The sequence below is a fragment of the Salmo salar genome, chromosome ssa11 (assembly GCF_905237065.1).
Source record: "Salmo salar chromosome ssa11, Ssal_v3.1, whole genome shotgun sequence".
Lineage (NCBI taxonomy): Eukaryota > Metazoa > Chordata > Actinopteri > Salmoniformes > Salmonidae > Salmo > Salmo salar.
Window position 1 is genome coordinate 13,395,461 of NC_059452.1, and position 18,906 is coordinate 13,414,366.

The following is an 18,906-nucleotide window of genomic DNA, read 5'->3' on the forward strand; positions in this document are numbered from 1 at the left end:
TAAAAGAAGGCTACTGTCAGCACGCGCGTGATTTACTGACAGCCTGAGCCTATCAATCTCGAAGTTCCGATTAAAAGTACAAGACTCGAGTTCTCTGTCTCCTTTTTATTTGAATGAAAGAGAAAATAAAGGGAGGCCTTTGAATTTCATAACTTCCAGAAAACTCTGGCAAGTATTCAGTGTGCTCTACTTTTGTCTTTCAACCTCGCCACAGGAGGCAGCGCTCATCCGCAGGAGTCAGTGCTCAGGACATCGTTCTCATTTCAAATTGCCATCGAACCTTCAGATGAGCGCTGCACTGTGACCTCGGAGTACAAAAAATACTGACATCAGATTTTTCTTATTGACATGTGCTCTGCTTAAGAGCACTTCTAAGTGAACCAAAGGGCATACCATCTCACATTAAAAACACTACTTTACATTGCCCTCCCAAAAAATGTATAATTATACTTGTATATAAATGTATATATATAGATGTATATAAATATGTCGGCTAACTTTGTGCCTGTTTTTATATTTAAGTTCAGCAAGGATAGCGCTTAATCACCAGGACAAATACACATTCACTTTTGAATTCATCTACCCCAAAATCTCCATTTCAATATGGTAAACTATTCTCATTACCCAAAGAAAAAATTCAGTCTGTAGGAGACAAAAGGGCAGTGAGACAGGACTCTTGCTCACTTTTAACCCATTTTAATTTACCACTGACTAAATATCTATCTTTGAATTCATTAAATGTTAAAAGCTTCCTCCGATAACACCTTGTCTTCTCTCTTTGGTATTACAGTGTCATCACTGCAAAACCCTGTCAACCTCACAGTGATGTGTCAGTCATGTATTCAATAATAATGGTTTGATCATTTTTAATGTTTAGAGGAGGAGATCACAAAGTCGTTAACTCTTTTCTGACTCTCTCAGCAGTTAGTGGCGATGTCACGGCGTTGTCGGAGTGAGCCGTAATGTATTGTGCTGCAAACAAGAAGGATTGCAGGATCCCTGCCTCCCAGCCCGTGGGAGCCCGTGGTGACGCCGGAGCTCAGGTATATGGATGGCCTGAGGAGGTGTCCATCATTCATAAAACATGCCTCCGTACGCGGCCGAATTGATCTTGCAAAAGAAGCAGGGTGGCACAGCTACCACTTCATTAGTCTTCTCGCGCCACAAATCACCCTGCACTAGCCTCCAAGGGACCGCAGCCACCGCAGCCACCCTCACCTCAGCTCTCCTCTCCTCGAAGGCCCGGGGGAAAGGGGGGCTGGTTAGATAACAACACCATGATAACAGTGTTATAACAGCTTGTTAGCATTGTGTTAATGTTAGCTCAACATCAGAGTGATGGTACAACACAGGCATGGTGAAGGTCTAGCACTGAATTAGGAATGAGCTCAGATCAAGAAGGAGGCGACATCAGAGCAGCAAGAGCAAAACAATGTTAAAAAAAACGTTGAAATGCACACAAATCTTGTCAATAGTAATTGATAGCTAGTGGTCATTTCGAGAGTCCCGGATGAAATCAAGTGCCTTCTCCATAAAACAATGTCAAATATTGATGATATTTATTTTTCATAGTTCCAAAATGAATTGCCCCATTCCTCTACTATTTTTGATGAATGTTTTTTATTGCCTTTTTTGTTGTTGTTGGAGCTGCTCGAGAGAATTGAGCATCGTCTTTTCTGCAAATGTTTCCAGCTCACCAGAGAAACCCTGGAGGACACAACCATCACTGGCCATAATATCAGATCCTCTCTGCTTCGCTCTGAATTTGCTGGCTAAAATGCAAGGATATGAGGAAAATACAAAACTTAAGGCCTACGTCCCTTTTTTTATGTTTACTGATGACATTGGTTGACGTTAATATCTTCATTAAAAGAATTATACGTGATGAAAATAAATAATCAAACTTAACTAGTAAAATCACGTTTTCTATAAAATTGTCTGTTACACACCTGCAGTGCATACAGCAGCCTGATCACTAGAAAAATACTTTGATTTCGAACGTTTGAAAAGGTCTTGAGAACGTCGATACAGTGTATGCTTTTGTAGTGTGGTAATATTTAATATATTTATATACAGCATACCTTACATGTGAGCCGTAATAAGACTAATCAATTAGCCTATTAAAATGTTTATCTGACTCTCAATAAAGATTATTTAGCAATATGCAAGAAATTACAGTTGAGTTACAGCAATAGGCAATCAAAAAATATCTGAGAATGGAATTCTTTGTAAAATGAATGGATTCACTTACAAGGCATAAAGCTTAAGTTATAAAGCATTAACAAGCATTACAAGGCATTATTCTAAGCCTGATCAGAGAGGGGAGAGAGAGAGAGACAAAGAAACCATGGCTTGAGCCATAGCTCATGGGAGAGGGAGAGAGAGAATGTAGGTATCTCTCCAGCGTATGTCAGGAGCTAAAAGAAAAAGAGACAATGAATGTAAGACACTTTATAACATCTGACCATGTTTAAATTCAAAATCGGAGTAGTTGACCAATTGCATTACCCGTTGAGTTAACCTCAAATTAGATATCAGACCTACAGACGTGTAAAGACAACATAACTTCTGCTACCCAGAAGTGTGACAGAAGGGGGTTGGTGAGATAACGAGGCATTCCTAAAACAACACAAAGCAATCCTTGCTTACAGTAGATAAGAGTCACTTCGGGGGCTAGGCCGCCCTACATAATCCTCCTTTGAACTCATCTGATTCTGCATCAGACAGAAGTGTTCAAAACCGGACAGCCAGCACTGTAGTCACTGTAGACAATCTTCAGAACAGCAGTTCATGGCCCTTGCAGCATCACTTCAAAAATGTCCGTTTGGCGGGTCTTCTTTAGACATGCAAATGTTCTTAGGTAACATCTTCCCTGCGAACAAGTTAGAAAGGAATGCTCCATTCTTTGTAAGAGCAAAACCCAGAACTGAAGGTACGCCAAGACATCACATATTCATTCACATTTCAATGAACATAAAACTGTCTGTTTATCTGATTGGATTGGTCAATAGCAACTTCATATGTGGTCATGTCAAATCAGTCAGATGAATATAAAATATATCAAAGATCACTGCATCATATAAAATATGATATGAAAACAAACTCCTTGTCTTAACAGGAGCCATTACATTTGGTCGAGCAATCTGTATACATCAAAGAAAGTACATTCACAGAAGTAACCTATATAGCCGTCACAAATTGATATATCAAATTATGGAGTTGCAAAGGAAGAAATTATTAACACATCATCAAATAATCAAAGCCCAAATTTTAAGAGAAAACTCCAAATCTACCCTGTGCTGCAAGTAGAATCAAGAAGGGCGACACCTCCCTAAATCCCAACATCTCTGCGTAGTATGACCGCTTCTGTGACAAGAGTTACAAAACCTAACTGAATAGTTGGTCCTACTCTGTGGGCCGGCAGGCTGCCTGAAATGTGCAGGTGGATTTCCACCTCATAGGTTCCAACAGTGCCTGACCGTATGCCCTTCCCTTTTACAGAAATTACAACTACGCTTTGTGGGCTGTTTGGGATTAGCCTCTGTACATGTCTCATTAGCTGCAATAGGGGCTATTTTGGTAGCTAGGTCACTTTGGAGATTATTTGCTTTCTGTTCTAACAAGTCTCGCTTCGATTTGACCTAGTCAAATCATGCTCTTTTTTCGAATGCTTGAAGTTCTGCTCGCAACTGCTCTATTTTGACCTCTGATGTCTCTGGGACTTCACAGTGGTATCAAGCATGTTCATCACTAGTTTGCTGTGTCACAATTCATTCTTCCCGAGTAAAAACACTGCGAGCTCTACAATGAACATCTTCTTAGATTTTTTCTAATACATGTCAACGTATTGCCAGTAATGGAGGATTTCATTCCTAGTCAAATCAAAAGTGGGACCATTGTTGCCTTTCTTGATCAAATTATTAATACGAGATGATTGCCATAGCTCCAAAAATATCAGTCGCTTGCATATTCGCCATCACGTAAGACACATATTCGTTATACAGGACATAGGGGAATCGAATGTAATAAACTCCAATTAAGTTCAAAGCATCCATAAAAAATATCACGTCGAGGTCATCATTTATGACCTGATTCAGGAATCTAGACGTATGTCGCACAGCACATCTTCACAAGAGAGGCATTTGAACGTCTTTTTATTTTATTTTCATCAAAATGCGTTTTTTGCAGAAATGCCTTCTGGAACATGTGAACTATCATGTTCCAGAAGGCATACGAATACAATTGTTAAATTAGGTGCCAAGTTGGTTTAGCCACGGAAAAAGACAGGAACCTTCCTACTAGCCATGATTGGCTGAGATAATGGATGGGCTGGACATGCCAGAAGATGAGTTTGGATTGGTCTGCCATGTAGCATGCTTCTGTCTATAACGTGAGCTGCTCAAAAGTTTAGCTAATTTTCTGAACATCTATGCCCTGTATTTAGCACGGTATCGACAGATCAGTTGGGAAAAGTTGTGATGGGCTACTTTCTGCACACGTCACAGTCAGTGTGAACCGGAGTGACTTGATACAATGCTGGCAAACAAGATTAAATATAGTGTGTTTACCAGAGATGATAATGTGAAGAACAACATGTCCTGCACCAAAGTCAGATTAGGAACTAGGCCAAGGACTTGATTTTTTTACCTGGATATTTCCCATATTGTAGGCAACTACTTTTACCACTTTTAATCTTGAAATCTTTGGCTGTTTACTACACTACTCACTCTGTTTAGCATATGGCCTCAAATGTGAATCCTTAAAGAGATGGGTGGGACTAAGGCTTAAGAGAGTGTGAACGATGCTGAATGGGTGTGGACAAAGAAGAGCTCTCCAGTAGGGTTACCAAAACATTCAAGGATCATTTTCTCAAAAGTAAGGTTACAAGTTTATCAACTTTCAAAGCAGAATTCCTTTCCCATTACTCCTCAACTGTAGTGTATGATATACACTTTTCTAGCTTGAATCTCTACTTTTATCCAATGTAAAAAAAACTATTTCAAATGTTGCTACTTAGGACCGAATCCATGTGGTGGGTCACATTTACCGTGTGGTAATATTTTATGTGTGTATATAGAGTGCATTCGGTAAGTATTCAGACCCCTTGACTTTTTCCACATTTTGTTACGTTACAGCCTTATTCTAAAATTGATTAAATATTCATAAATCCCCAGCATATCTACACACAATACCCCATAGTGACAAAGTGAAAACAGGTTTTTGAAAACTTTTGCAAATGTATAAAAACAAAAAAACAGAAATACCTTATTTAAATAAGTATTCAGACCCTTAGCTATGAGACTCGAATATGAGCTCAGGTGCATCTTGTTTCCATTGATCATCCTTGAGATGTTTCTACAACTTGATTGGAGTCCACCTGTGGTAAATTCAATTGATTGGACATGATTTGGAAAGACACACACCTGTCTATATATGGCCCCACAGTTGACAGTGTATGTCAGAGCAAAAACCAAGCCATGAGGTCAAAGGAATTGTCCATGGAGATTCGAGACAACATTGTGTCAAGGCACAGATTTGGGGAAGAGTACCAAAATATTTTTGCAGCATTGAAGGTCCCCAAGAACACAGTGGCCTCCATCGTTCTTAAACAGAAGAAGTTTTGAACCACTATGATTCTTCCTAGAGCTGGCCGCCCGGCCAAACTGAGCAATCGGGGAAGAAGGGCCTTGGTCAGGGAGGTGACCAAGAAACTGATGGTCACTCTGACAGAGCTCCAGAGTTCCTCTGTGGAGATGGGATAACCTTCCAGAAGGACAACTTTCTCTGCAGCATTCCACCAATCATGACTTTATGGTAGAGTGGCCAGACGGAAGCCAATTCTCAGTAAAAGGCACATGACTGCCCGCCTGGAGTTTGCCAAAAGGCACCTAAGAGAAACAAGATTCTCTGGTCTGATGAAACCAAGATTAAATTCTTTGGCCTGAATGCCAAGCGTCACGTCTGGAGGAAACCTGGCACCACCTCTACGGTGAAGCATGGTGGTGGCAGCATCATGCTGTGGGAATGTTTTTCAGCGGCAGGGACTGAGAGAATAGTCAGGATCAAGGGAAAGATGAACAGAACAAAGTACAGAGAGATCCTTGATGAAAACCTACTGCAGAGTGCTCTGGGCCTCAGACTGGGGTGAAGGTTTACCTTCCAACAAGACAACAACCTTAAGCACACAGCCAAGACAATGCAAGAGTGGCTTCGGGACAAGCCTTTGAATATCCTTGAGTGGCCCAGCCAGAGCTCAGACTTGAACCCGATCAAACATCTCTGGAGAAACCTGAAAATAGTTGTGCAGCAACACTCCCCATCCAACCTGACATAGCTTGAGAGGATCTGCAGAGAATAATGGGAGAAACTCCCCAAATACAGAGTTCAATGGCTGTGATTGGAGAAAACTGAGGATGGATCAACAATATTGTAGTTACTGCACAATAATGACCTACATGGCAGTGAAATAGAAATATGCAAAATCCTAGAGGAAAACCTGCTTCAGTCTGCTTTACAATAACCTACAACACAAGGCCAAATCTTAACTGGAGTTGCTTACCAAGAAGACAGTGAATGTTCCTGACTGGCCAAGTTATGTGTTTTACTTAAATCTGCTTGAAAATCTATGGCAAAAAGATGACTCACAACTGTAATTGCTGCCAAAGGCGTTTCTAACATGTACTGACTACGAAATGCTAAAACTGTTTTCCACTTTGGCATTACAGAGTATTTTGATTTAGATAGTTCACAAAAAAAAATCACAGTTAAATCTATTTTAATCCCACGTTGTGACACAATAATATATATGTGAGTACTTATTCTACTCACAGTACAATCAATGGGGTTTTTCTGATTCATTGTTCAAAAAAACATAAACAATTATTTGAAGTGAACAAAATGATTTTGGGGTTGATGAGGTACGCTCTAAGAAAAAAACTTGTTATCTAGAACCTAAAAGGGTTCTTCGGCTGTCCCCATAGGAGAACCCTTTGAATAACCCTTTTTGGTTCCAGGTAGAACCCTTTTGGTTCTAAGTTTAACTGTGTTGGGTTCGATGCAGACATCTTTCCACAAAGGATTCTACATGGAACCAAAACGTTTTTTTTACCTGGAAGCAAAAGGGGTCCTCCTATGGGGACAGCTGAAGAACCCATTCGGAAACCTTTTTTGTAAGTGTCGTGCCATCTTGCTTAGATAGTTTAGGCATTCAGAAGTCATACTCTTCAAGAACTATTGAAATGACTGATGCTGACAGTATATTCCACATGTTATTGTTATTGTCCGAGTCTCTAAGTTCTTTGACTCGTAAATACAAATCAGTATGTTGAGTGAAGTATAGAGTGAAGTGAATTTCTCTCCTTCTCCCTTTGCTATTTTTGTCTGTCTGCCTTTTCTTCCATTTCTCTCAAAAACAAACTATTCTCACATTGTATTGTCTCTTTAAACTTGCATGGCCTTCCCCCACTCTTTCCACAGTCTATTCCCTCAACTGTCATTCTGAGAGGTCTAAAAGCATGTCCTGTGAGCTGCTCAACATCAAAAATGGTTTGTGTGTTTGTCAGTTTGTCCCTCCAAAGAACTCTTGAGCATGGGGGGCCGTGAAGAGACTCTGGTGAGACAATGGTGGGGAATGGCTCTCCTGTGTGCACAAACATAAATACCCGCCCTTTTACCACCACTACCCCACCCTCTCCAACGCTCCCCATCCAAGTTGTGTAGCTTAACGAATACATCTGAAGATCACCATCAATAATTCAGGCCACTTGGGTCGGAGCAGAAGGAGTGTGTGGAGAGGGGGGGTGGTCTTACAAGTCTCCCCTGGTTAGGCTCATTTGAAGAGCAGGCATGGCTAAATGAGAGACAGTGGCGAAACAAGGGCTGTGGTCCGAGGGGAATTCGGACAGTCTCCATTACGAGAGCGGAGCGATTTGCGCTGAATTATGTCGAGCCACAGAGACCTGGACCTTTGGGGACAGTGATGTGTCTGATCCCTCAACAAAGAGATCCAAGAGGCCTAGCTTTTTCATCTTTTCAGAGAATATAAAAGCTGACAAGCTCAAAAATGTCACATTCCACTGGAATGGGGGACATAGAAGTGGGGGTAGTACTTTTGAACTACTTAAAATGTAGTTATTAAAAATCAAATAACTAGAGGGGGGGGAAACATGGTATTTGCTGTATTTTACATATAAAGCACTGAAAGCATACAATTTACTGTACAATTTTCAATATAAAGTGGTTATCAAGCAAATATTTCATACAGCACCATCGGACACAAGTATGTCAAATATTTACACTTGGATGATTGTCAAACCGGTAACGCTCAACAAATCCTATTCCCCACAAATGCAATAGAATGGTGAAAACATCCATTGCTCTCTAACATAAAGAATAGAGAAAAATGTGTAAAGTGATGCATTGAGAGACATGTTGCTAGGACACAGGTGCAAGCTGTCTGTTTGTGCAGCCTTCTGTTCTGCTGCGCTGTGTGTGTGAGTGTGTGTGATAAAACGCTGTGACAGCAGAAATGTTTGTGTGACAAGCACTCGGGCCCGAGTCCATTAGCAGCCTCTTTTGAGTCTCCTTGGCGGGTTATCCGGCCGGTGAGAAGCAGTCAAAACCTCATAAGCTTCCCCCTCAGAAACCAGCTATTTGTACCGGGTGGCAGAGGGAGGGGGGAGCAAGGACACAAAGGAAGAGAAAGAGGGAGAGAACAGTTATGTTTCACTGTTGTTTTTGCAAATGTGATGTGACAAAGTAAAAAAGGGGGCTGCTTGGAAGTGCGTGGCTCTTGAGAGTCTGTGTGTGTTTCACAGTGTGTATGTGTGTAGCCTCTGTGTCAGTCAGCGTGTGTCTGCGTGTGAGTGTGATGAGAGAGGGGAATGCAACTTTCAGCTTGCCGTTGTCAGAGAAACAGACGCACGTCCATAATTAATGTCCAGTCTTAAGCTCACTGCCGACCCAGCAAGTCTCACACACAAACACAAACATACACACACACACACACACACATAGTGTGAGGGCGACATGGATCATGCTAATATATATGCTTATATATATATAGAACAAAAATGTAAACGCAACAATTTCAAAGATTTTACTGAGTTACAGTTCATATAATGAAATCAGTCAATTGAAATGAATTCATTAGGCCCTAATCTATGGATTTCACTTGACTTGGCAGGGGCGCAGCCATGGGTGGGTCTGGGAGGGCATAGAGCCACCCACTGGGGATTCAGGCCCAGACAATCATAATTAGTTTTTCTCCACAAAAGGGCTTTATTAAATACAGACAACTTCTCAGTTTCATCAGCTGTCCGGGTGGCTGGTCTCAGACGATCCCGCAGTTGAAGAAACCGGATGTGGAGGTCCTGGGCTGGTGTGGTTACACATGGTCTGCGGTTGTGAGGCCGGTTGAAAGTACTGACAACTTATCTAAAACAACGTTGGAGGCGGCTAATGGTAGAGAATTGAACATTCAATTCTCTGGCAGCAGCTTTGGTGGACATTCCTGCAGTCGACATGCCAATTGCACCCTCCCTATAAACTTCAGAAATCTGTGGCATTGTGTTGTGTGACAAAACGGCACATTTTAAAGTGGCCTTTTATTGGCCCCAGCACAAGGTGCACCTATACAATGATCATGCTGTTTAATCAGCTTCTTGATATGCCACAACTGTCAGGTGGATGGACTATCTTGGCAAAGGAGAAATGCTCACAAACAGGGATGTAAACAAATTTGTACACATCATTTGAGATAAATAATGTTTTTGTGTGTATGAAACATTTCTGGGATCTTTTATTTCACCTCATGAAACATGGGACCTACCCTTTAAATATTGGTTTGATATTTTTGTTCAGTATATATATATATATATACTGCTCAAAAAAATAAAGGGAACACTTAAACAACACGTCCTAGATCTGAATGAAAGAAATAATCTTATTAAATACTTTTTTCTTTTCATAGTTGAATGTGCTGACAACAAAATCACACAAAAATAATCAATGGAAATCCAATTTATCAACCCATGGAGGTCTGGATTTGGAGTCACACTCAAAATTAAAGTGGAAAACCACACTACAGGCTGATCCAACTTTGATGTAATGTCCTTAAAACAAGTCAAAATGAGGCTCAGTAGTGTGTGTGGCCTCCACGTGCATGTATGACCTCCCTACAACGCCTGGGCATGCTCCTGATGAGGGATCTCCTCCCAGACCTGGACTAAAGCATCCGCCAACTCCTGGACAGTCTGTGGTGCAACGTGGCATTGGTGGATGGAGCGAGACATGATGTCCCAGATGTGCTCAATTGGATTCAGGTCTGGGCCAGTCCATAGCATCAATGTCTTCCTCTTGCAGGAAATGCTGACACACTCCAGCCACATGAGGTCTAGCATTGTCTTGCATTAGGAGGAACCCAGGGCCAACCTCACCAGCATATGGTCTCACAAGGGGTCTGAGGATCTCATCTCGGTACCTAATGGCAGTCAGGCTACCTCTGGCGAGCACATGGAGGGCTGTGCGGCCCCCCAAAGAAATGCCACCCCACACCATGACTGACCCACCGCCAAACCGGTCATGCTGGAGGATGTTGCAGGCAGCAGAACGTTTGAGCAGACACATGCACATTTGTGGCCTGCTGGAGGTCATTTTGCAGGGCTCTGGCAGTGCTTCTCCTGCTCCTCCTTGCACAAAGGCGGAGGTAGCGGTCCTGCTGCTGGGTTGTTGCCCTCCTACGGCCGCCTCCACGTCTCCTGATGTACTGGCCTGTCTCCTGGTAGCGCCTCCATGCTCTGGACACTATGCTGACAGACACAGCAAACCTTTTTGCCACAGCTCGCATTGATGTGCCATCCTGGATGAGCTGCACTACCTGAGCCACTTGTGTGGGTTGTAGACTGTCTCATGCTACCACTAGAGTGAAAGCACCGCCAGCATTCAAAAGTGACCAAACATCAGCCAGGAAGCATAGGAACTGAGAAGTGGTCTGTGGTCCCCACCTGCAGAACCACTCCTTTATTGGGGGTGTCTTGCTAATTGCCTATAATTTCCACCTGTTGTCTATTCCATTTGCACAACAGCATGTGAAATTTATTGTCAACCAGTGTTGCTTCCTAAGTGGACAGTTTGATTTCACAGAAGTGTGATTGACTTGGAGTTACATTGTGTTGTTTAAGTGTTCCCTTTATTTATATATATATACACATACAGTGAGGGAAAAATGCATTTGATCCCCTGCTGATTTTGTACGTTTGCCCACTGACAAAGAAATGATCAGTCTATAATTTTAATGGTAGGTTTATTTGAACAGTGAGAGACAGAAAACAAAAAAATCCAGAAAAACGCATGTCAAAAATGTTCTAAATTGATTTGCATTTTAATGAGGGAAATAAGTATTTGACCCACTCTCAATCAGAAAGATTTCTGGCTCCCAGGTGTCTTTTATACAGGTAACGAGCTGAGATTAGGAGCACACTCTTAAAGGGAGTGCTCCTATTCTCAGCTTGTTACCTGTTTAAAAGACACCTGTCCACAGAAGCAATCAATCAATCAGATTCCAAACTCTCCACCATGGCCAAGACCAAAGAGCTCTCCAAGGATGTCAGGGACAAGATTGTAGACCTACACAAGGCTGGAATGGGCTACAAGACCATCGCCAAGCAGCTTGGTGAGAAGGTGACAACAGTTGGTGCGATTATTCGCAAATGGAAGAAACACAAAAGAACTGTCAATCTCCCTTGGCCTGGGGCTCCATGCAAGATCTCACCTCGTGGAGTTGCAGTGATCATGAGAACGGTGAGGAATCAGCCCAGAACTACATGGGAGGATCTTGTCAATGATCTCAAGGCAGCTGGGACCATAGTCACCAAGAAAACAATTGGTAACACACTACGCCGTGAAGGACTGAAATCCTGCAGCGCCCGCAAGGTCCCCCTCCTCAAGAAAGCACATATACTTGCCCGTCTGAAGTTTGCCAATGAACATCTGAATGATTCAGAGGACAACTGGGTGAAAGTGTGGTGGTCAGATGAGACCAAAATGGAGCTCTTTGGCATCAACTCAACTCGCCATGTTTGGAGGAGGAGGAATGCTGCTTATGACCCCAAGAACACCATCCCCACTGTCAAACATGGAGGTGGAAACATTATGCTTTGGGGGTGTTTTTCTGCTACCTGTGGATGTATTTCAAGGCCTACCTTCAAACTCAGTGCCTCTTTGCTTGACATCATGGGAAAATCAAAATAAATCAGCCAAGACCTCAGAAAAAGACAATTGTAAACCTCCACAAGTCTGGTTCATCCTTGGGATCAATTTCCAAACGCCTGAAGGTACCACAATCATCTGTACGAACAATAGTACGCAAGTATAAACACCATGGGACCACGCAGCCGTCATACCGCTCAGGAAGGAGACGCATTCTGTCTCCTAGAGATGAACGTACTTTGGTGCGAAAAGTGCAAATCAATCCCAGAACAACAGCAAAGGACCTTGTGAAGATGCTGGAGGAAACGGGTACAAAATTATCTATATCCACAGTAAAACGAGTCCTGTATCGACATAACCTGAAATGCCACTCAGCAAGGAAGAAGCCACTGCTCCAAACCGCCATAAAAAAGCCAGACTACGATTTCTATATATTTATATAGTGCAATCAGAAAGTACTCAGACCCCTTGACTTTTTCCACATTTTGTTACGTTACAGCCTTATTCTAAAATTGATTAAATAACACATTTTCCTCAACAATCTACCAACGACACCACATAACAACAAAGCGAAAACAGGTTTTTCAAAATGTTTGAAAAAACTAAACAGAAATACCTTATTTACATGAGTATTCAGACCCTTTGCTATGAGACTCCAAATTGAGCTCAGGTACGTCCTGTTTTCATTGATCATCCTTGAGATGTTTCTAGAACATGATTAGAATCCACCTATGGCAAATTAAATTGATTGGACATGATTTGGAAAGGCAAACACCTGTCTATATAAGGTCCCACATTTGACAGTGCATGTCAGAGCATAAACATTTAGTCATTTTAGTCATTTAGTCATAAACCAAGCCATGATGTCAAAGGAACTGTCTTTAGAGATCCCAGACACGATTGTGTCAAAGCACAGATCTGGGGAAGGGTACCCAACATTTCTGCAGCATTGAAGGTCCCTAAGAACACAGTGGCCTCCATCATTCTTAAATGGAACAAGTTTGGAACTACCAATACTCTTCCAAGAGCTAGCTGCTGGCCAAACTGAACAATCGCAAGAGAAAGGCCTTGGTCAGGGAAATGACCAAGAACCCGATAGTCACTCTGACAGAGCTCCAGAGTTCGTCTGTGGAGATGGGACAACATTGATGAAAACCTGCTCCAGAGCACTCAGGACCTCAGAGTGGAGCGAAGGTTCACCTTCCAACAGGACAATGACCCTAAGCACACAGCCAAGACAACGCAGGAGTGGCTTCAGGCCAAGTCTCTGAATGTCCTTAAGTGGCCCAGCCAGAGCCTGGATTTGAACCAAATATAACATCTCTGGAGAGACCTGAAGATAGCTGTGCAGCAACGCTCCCCATCCAACCTGACAGAGCTTGACAGGACCTGCAGAGAAGAATGGGAGAAACTCCCCAAATACAGGTGTGCCAAGCTTGTAGCGTCATACCCAAGAAGACTTGAGGCTGTAATCTCTGCCAAAGGTGCTTCAACAAAGTACTAAGTAAAGGGTCTTGTGATATTCAAATTTTTTAATACATTTGCCAAAAATGTATTAATGTATTTTTTTTTTTGCTTTGTCATTATTGGGTATTGTGTGTAGATTCATGAGGGGGAAAAAACGATTTAATACATTTTAGTATAAGCCTGTTACATAACAAAACGTGTACAAGTCAAGGGGTCTGAAAACTTTCCGAAGGCACTGTAAATATACATATCTGTAACACTAAGCAGATAGGACCAACTAAGAGCAGAGTAGCAGCTGTTGATCTACCTCACTGTGACCTGACATCACTACACAGCGTGACATACGTTGTATATCTTCACCAGAGACAGACAATAGGCACACGCCTTGTATCATAAAGTCAAAATCAAATCAAATTCAAATCAAATGTATTTATATAGCCCTTCGTACATCAGCTGATATCTCAAAGTGCTGTACAGAAACCCAGCCTAAAACCCCAAACAGCAAGCAATGCATGTGAAAGAAGCACGGTGGCTAGGAAAAAATCCCCAGGAAAAACATGGTTCAGTTACATTGTCCACATCCACTCTGATGCAACAAACAACTCATGAATATATGTAAACAAGTAATCAGAACCAAATTCAATATTTTCGAATGTTCCTTTCCAACAGGTCGTTTTTATCCTTCTTTGTCCTCATCAGGGACCAGTCTGCCCGCTCTCTCTCCCTCCCTCTCTCTCATTCTCTCTCTCTCTCTCTTTCTCTCTCTCTCTCTCTCTCTCGCTCTCTCCCTTTCTCTCCTTCTCTCTCTCCCTCTCTCTCTCTCTCCTTCTCTCTCTCCCTCTCTCCTTCACTCTCTCTCTCCATCTCTCTCCTTCTATCTCTCCCTCTCTCTCTCTCTCTCTCTGCATCACTGGACTAATTGAGTAGCTAAACAAACTAATTAATCACTGGCGTTCGCTGAAGACGGACAGGTCTGGAGAGGTGATGTTCATCAAACTCCTCCAATTTGTTTTTTTTTAATCCCTGCAACAATTTATTTGCTAAATATGCACATTTCTCCCCCTGAAATCTCTTTTCCACGGCCAAGGTTAGCCGTACACATGCTCATTCACTATTTATGATTTTGCATAGAGGATACCATTTTTTTCCCTCCACTCTCTCTCTCTCTCTCTGTCTCTCTCTCTGTGTCTCTCTCTCTCATCTTCACTCGGATTCAGAGTATCCCAGTGCATTAATCAAAAATAATGAATAAAATGATCCGTCTGACAATGCTCATAGCCTCCCAGGTTTCAGGAGAATAACCGACCAACTTTATTAATCAACACTCCCTGATTAATTGTTACAAAGTGTCATCCGTAAATGTCCCTTCATTTTAATAGTACTTTCCTCAACACTAACAATATCCCCTGTGAATTCAGATTTATTGAGGCCTTGGCGATTGGAGAGAGAAGGGTGGTAGGTTTCTGGGGGAGTATGCAGGAGCACATATATTCCTCCCAATACACCTGCCGTTTGAGAGTAGGCTTTGGAAGATGTAAAAACATTCCCTAACACTTCAAATTAAGGATGGAATGTGAGGCCCCCACAACAGTAGTTTTGAGAGTGGGCCTAAAGGCAGTTTGTAGCCAACGCCTGGCTGTGTTGCCCTTTCTGGACCCTGTCCCCAATTCAGCAGAGAAGGTGAGGCGTCGGAGTAAACCATTAAGGGTGGCAGTTTCACTTTTCTCCCCCTAATTACTTGTTCCTGCCCATGTGGCATTTCTTAGAAAAATTTGTTGAATAATGACCGGCATTAAAATGGAGGCTCTTAAGAATTTATATGCACTGCTTAATTTATCATGTACTTTCTTTATCTCCTCTCCAGATTTATATCCAAAGTGTCGCTGGCCCCCTCTGCCTTATGACAGCGCCGTCATTTTCTTAAGGGCACAGCATGTATATCAGTGACAAATCCTCTCAGACACTACGGCGGTCCATCAACTTGCGCCTGTGTCTGGACCGTGTATGTTTTCTGTTTGTGAAGCAGACGCCACACGAAGGCAGGAGAGCTTGAGGAGTGTTTTACCTGCTCACTGTGCCCCCCCGTCCACTCCCCGTCCACCCCCCAATCCCCATCCCCCGGCCTCCCCAGTACTCAGATTGGTAACGGATGGATGTACCTCTTCCTGTCTTTCCGCTATTCAACACCTATCATCATGTCTGTATGGATTCCTCATTAGAAGACAACAGCCTCAGCTCACTGGGAACCTTTTGGACCAATGTGTCCAAGAGTGTCGTGACTGCATCCTTTGTCATGGGAAATACATGTCATATATTCACACCGAAGCAATAGTGTCCAACACTTCAGCAATGAGTGCTGGTGCGTTGTTCTCCAAAGCATGAAACCTTTCAAATAACCTTTGCGGTCTCCGCTGGTTTTGTTTGTAAGAGTGATTAACAGCAACAGCCTCTGGCAGAAATAGTCTTTATGAGCTGGGTGACTCTTCTGCGTCTGACCATAACAGACACTTGATCCTGCATATCCATCAGCGCATGTAGAATAAAACGCGGCTCGCTTTCCCAGACACGCTGTCTGACTCTTGATAAATGCCAATAAGAACACATGCATTCCCAGGTGAGGAATCTGCCCTTCCTGCGACTTAAGGAGAAGTATGCTTCTGTCATGGGTCCAGGACATCAAGCTGTGTTACAAATGTAGATATGTATGAAGATTTCACTCAGATATTAACTGTGTGTGTGTGTGTGCGGTATGTGTGTGTCTGTTTCACGGCGTGCCCTCTTTCTTTCCCTTATTAAAATATGCACACTTTTTAGTCTCACATTAGAATGATTTATGTAACATATCAGCCGAAGCGTTCTAAGAGCCACCTACAGCCTCCCCTTCATTGCTGTTGTTTTTTACTATTTCCTCTTGGTAATTTACTACACACTCTCCAGAGCATACTTTCTTATGACTGCTTCTTTCAAGGGCATTTGTGTGGGTATACCTCGGTTGCGCCAATGCAATATCTACCATCCCGTACAGAAATCACAGAGTTACGGTACCGCTGAGAAAACACAGGAGACCAGGGCCGGTAAGGTCTATGGTAATTAGTTAATTAGGCTAGCGTTGATGACCAACATCTGATGGTACTGGGACGCCTATAATACCATTAAACTATACTGGTGGTATGTCAGTCATAAAAGCATGCATAATAAAGTAGAGAGACATCTAGGAGGAAACACTGTCAGTTCCAATGTGGAAGACAGCTTCTATGTCTAATCTTTGTCTCTTCCTATTTATAAAGAGTAAATGTACCCCCTCCACTAAAACCAAATATAGTCTAGTTATCGTACTGCCCCGTCCCATTAAAATATGACAACAGTGAATACATTACCAGGGGTGCCAAGTTAAATACTCCGATCCCTGACCTAATGAAATTACAGGTTCCCCCTGTCGCGACTGCGTTCCTCTAGGCCTACCAGTATTTCTATGGTAATTATATGCAAATAATGGAATAGACGACAGACGTTTAACCCCAAAGTACGAGGACGGAACAGAATTAATCAGATTTGACTTTTCCCCACACTCGTTAATGGTGGATTTTAAATACCCGGTTTGGTGTTTGAATTGTGCGTTCTCTTTATCCTCAGGCAAGTATGCTCAAAAGTGATGGGTTGTCTTGGGACACCCTGTGCCACCGACACACATTTTGCCACACCCTGCTCCTCTGTCCTCTCACTCTTCTTTGCTGTGCCTCTCATGGCCTTGGGTGGCCTTACCATGATGACAATGTGACACATTAAAAGGAGTGATGGCATGGCACTGTGTCACTAGGAGCCACTCAGCCCATCTGTTCCAGTCCTACCATACTGTCAATCTTCCGTGCTATTTTAGGGAGAATTTACAAGCCACAATGAAACAGCTGCTCCAGCATCCACCACACAACCCCATCATGACACTGTTTCAATATGGAGCAAAAGAGGATACGTACTGTAGTACAGGTGTTCTGACTGCTGCCGGCTGCGACTACACACACACACACATCCACACACCCTCCCTCCCCTCCTTCCCTCCTTTGATACTATGTATCAATCAAGGACGACAGCTTTTAAATGTGAAGCTCTGACATGATAGGAGATGCATGCCAGGGGGCTTTCCTTCATAACAACAAGCAGAGCTCCGTAACGGGGCCAATCAGCTGTGGGGGATGACTGTGCAGACAGGTTTGATGGCAGGCACTCCCCCCTCCCCATCCCTACACCTCCATCTCTCTCTCTGATAACTATCACTGTCAGATGGAGACAGAGCCCAATGTATGACAATTTGTTCATTATCATAGTGAATAGATTTTCACAGGCTCTTCAACAAGACTCGCAGCTCGATGAATATCAAGCAGGGCCTCTTTTTGTCCTAGGGGCCAAATTTGGGAAATAACATCCCTTCCTCTCTCTTGCTCTCTTCCCTCAAGTAAAAACGATGACACCTCAAGTAGCTATCAGTTAGTCTAGTGTGTGTGTGCCTGCGTGTGTGTGTGTGCCTGCGTGTGTGTGTGTGTGCCTGCGTGTGTGCATGTGCGTGCGTGTGCATGTGTGAGCGTGTAAGAGAGGCAGCAAGAGAGGAAGAGAGACTGAGAGAGTGAAAGAGGGGAGGAGGTAAGTGCAAGGCCAAAGAGAGAGACAGGCGTGAACACAAGCAAATATTCTTTGATAATTCATTAGGCCATCTTCACCGCTTTTTGGTTCAACAAAATGATGACTGAGCTTCACACCACACACACAGCAGTGAAGCAGAGGGTAGGGCGTAGGGGTGATGTTTCCGCCATGGCAGGGGAAGGGAAATGGGTCGGCTAGGAGCTGTCCATCTGCTGGAGCGGGCTCAGTTGACCAGAGCTCTGTGTAATTAAAAGCCGTATTAGCCCTGTCTAATGAACTAAAGTTAACCCCAAACACAGTGGAGGGGCATGGATCCCACATCAAGACCTGGCAACCCAACACCCTCCTCAGCGCGGCACGTAGCCGCCTCACCTACGTAGCCCAGCCTATAGCTCTCCTCAAAAAAGAGAGAGTAAGCCAGGAATCAAAGATATGTTAGGAGTTGTAGAGGGCCAGATAATTGAGTAGGGGTAGAAAATAATGAGATAGTGTCAGACAGTCTGTTCATTACTCCTCCTGGTGTTTTTTCTCTCTCTGCCTCTTATTTATTCCGTATTATTTCGAAAGGATCATATTCGATACAGCTCATGTGCTGGA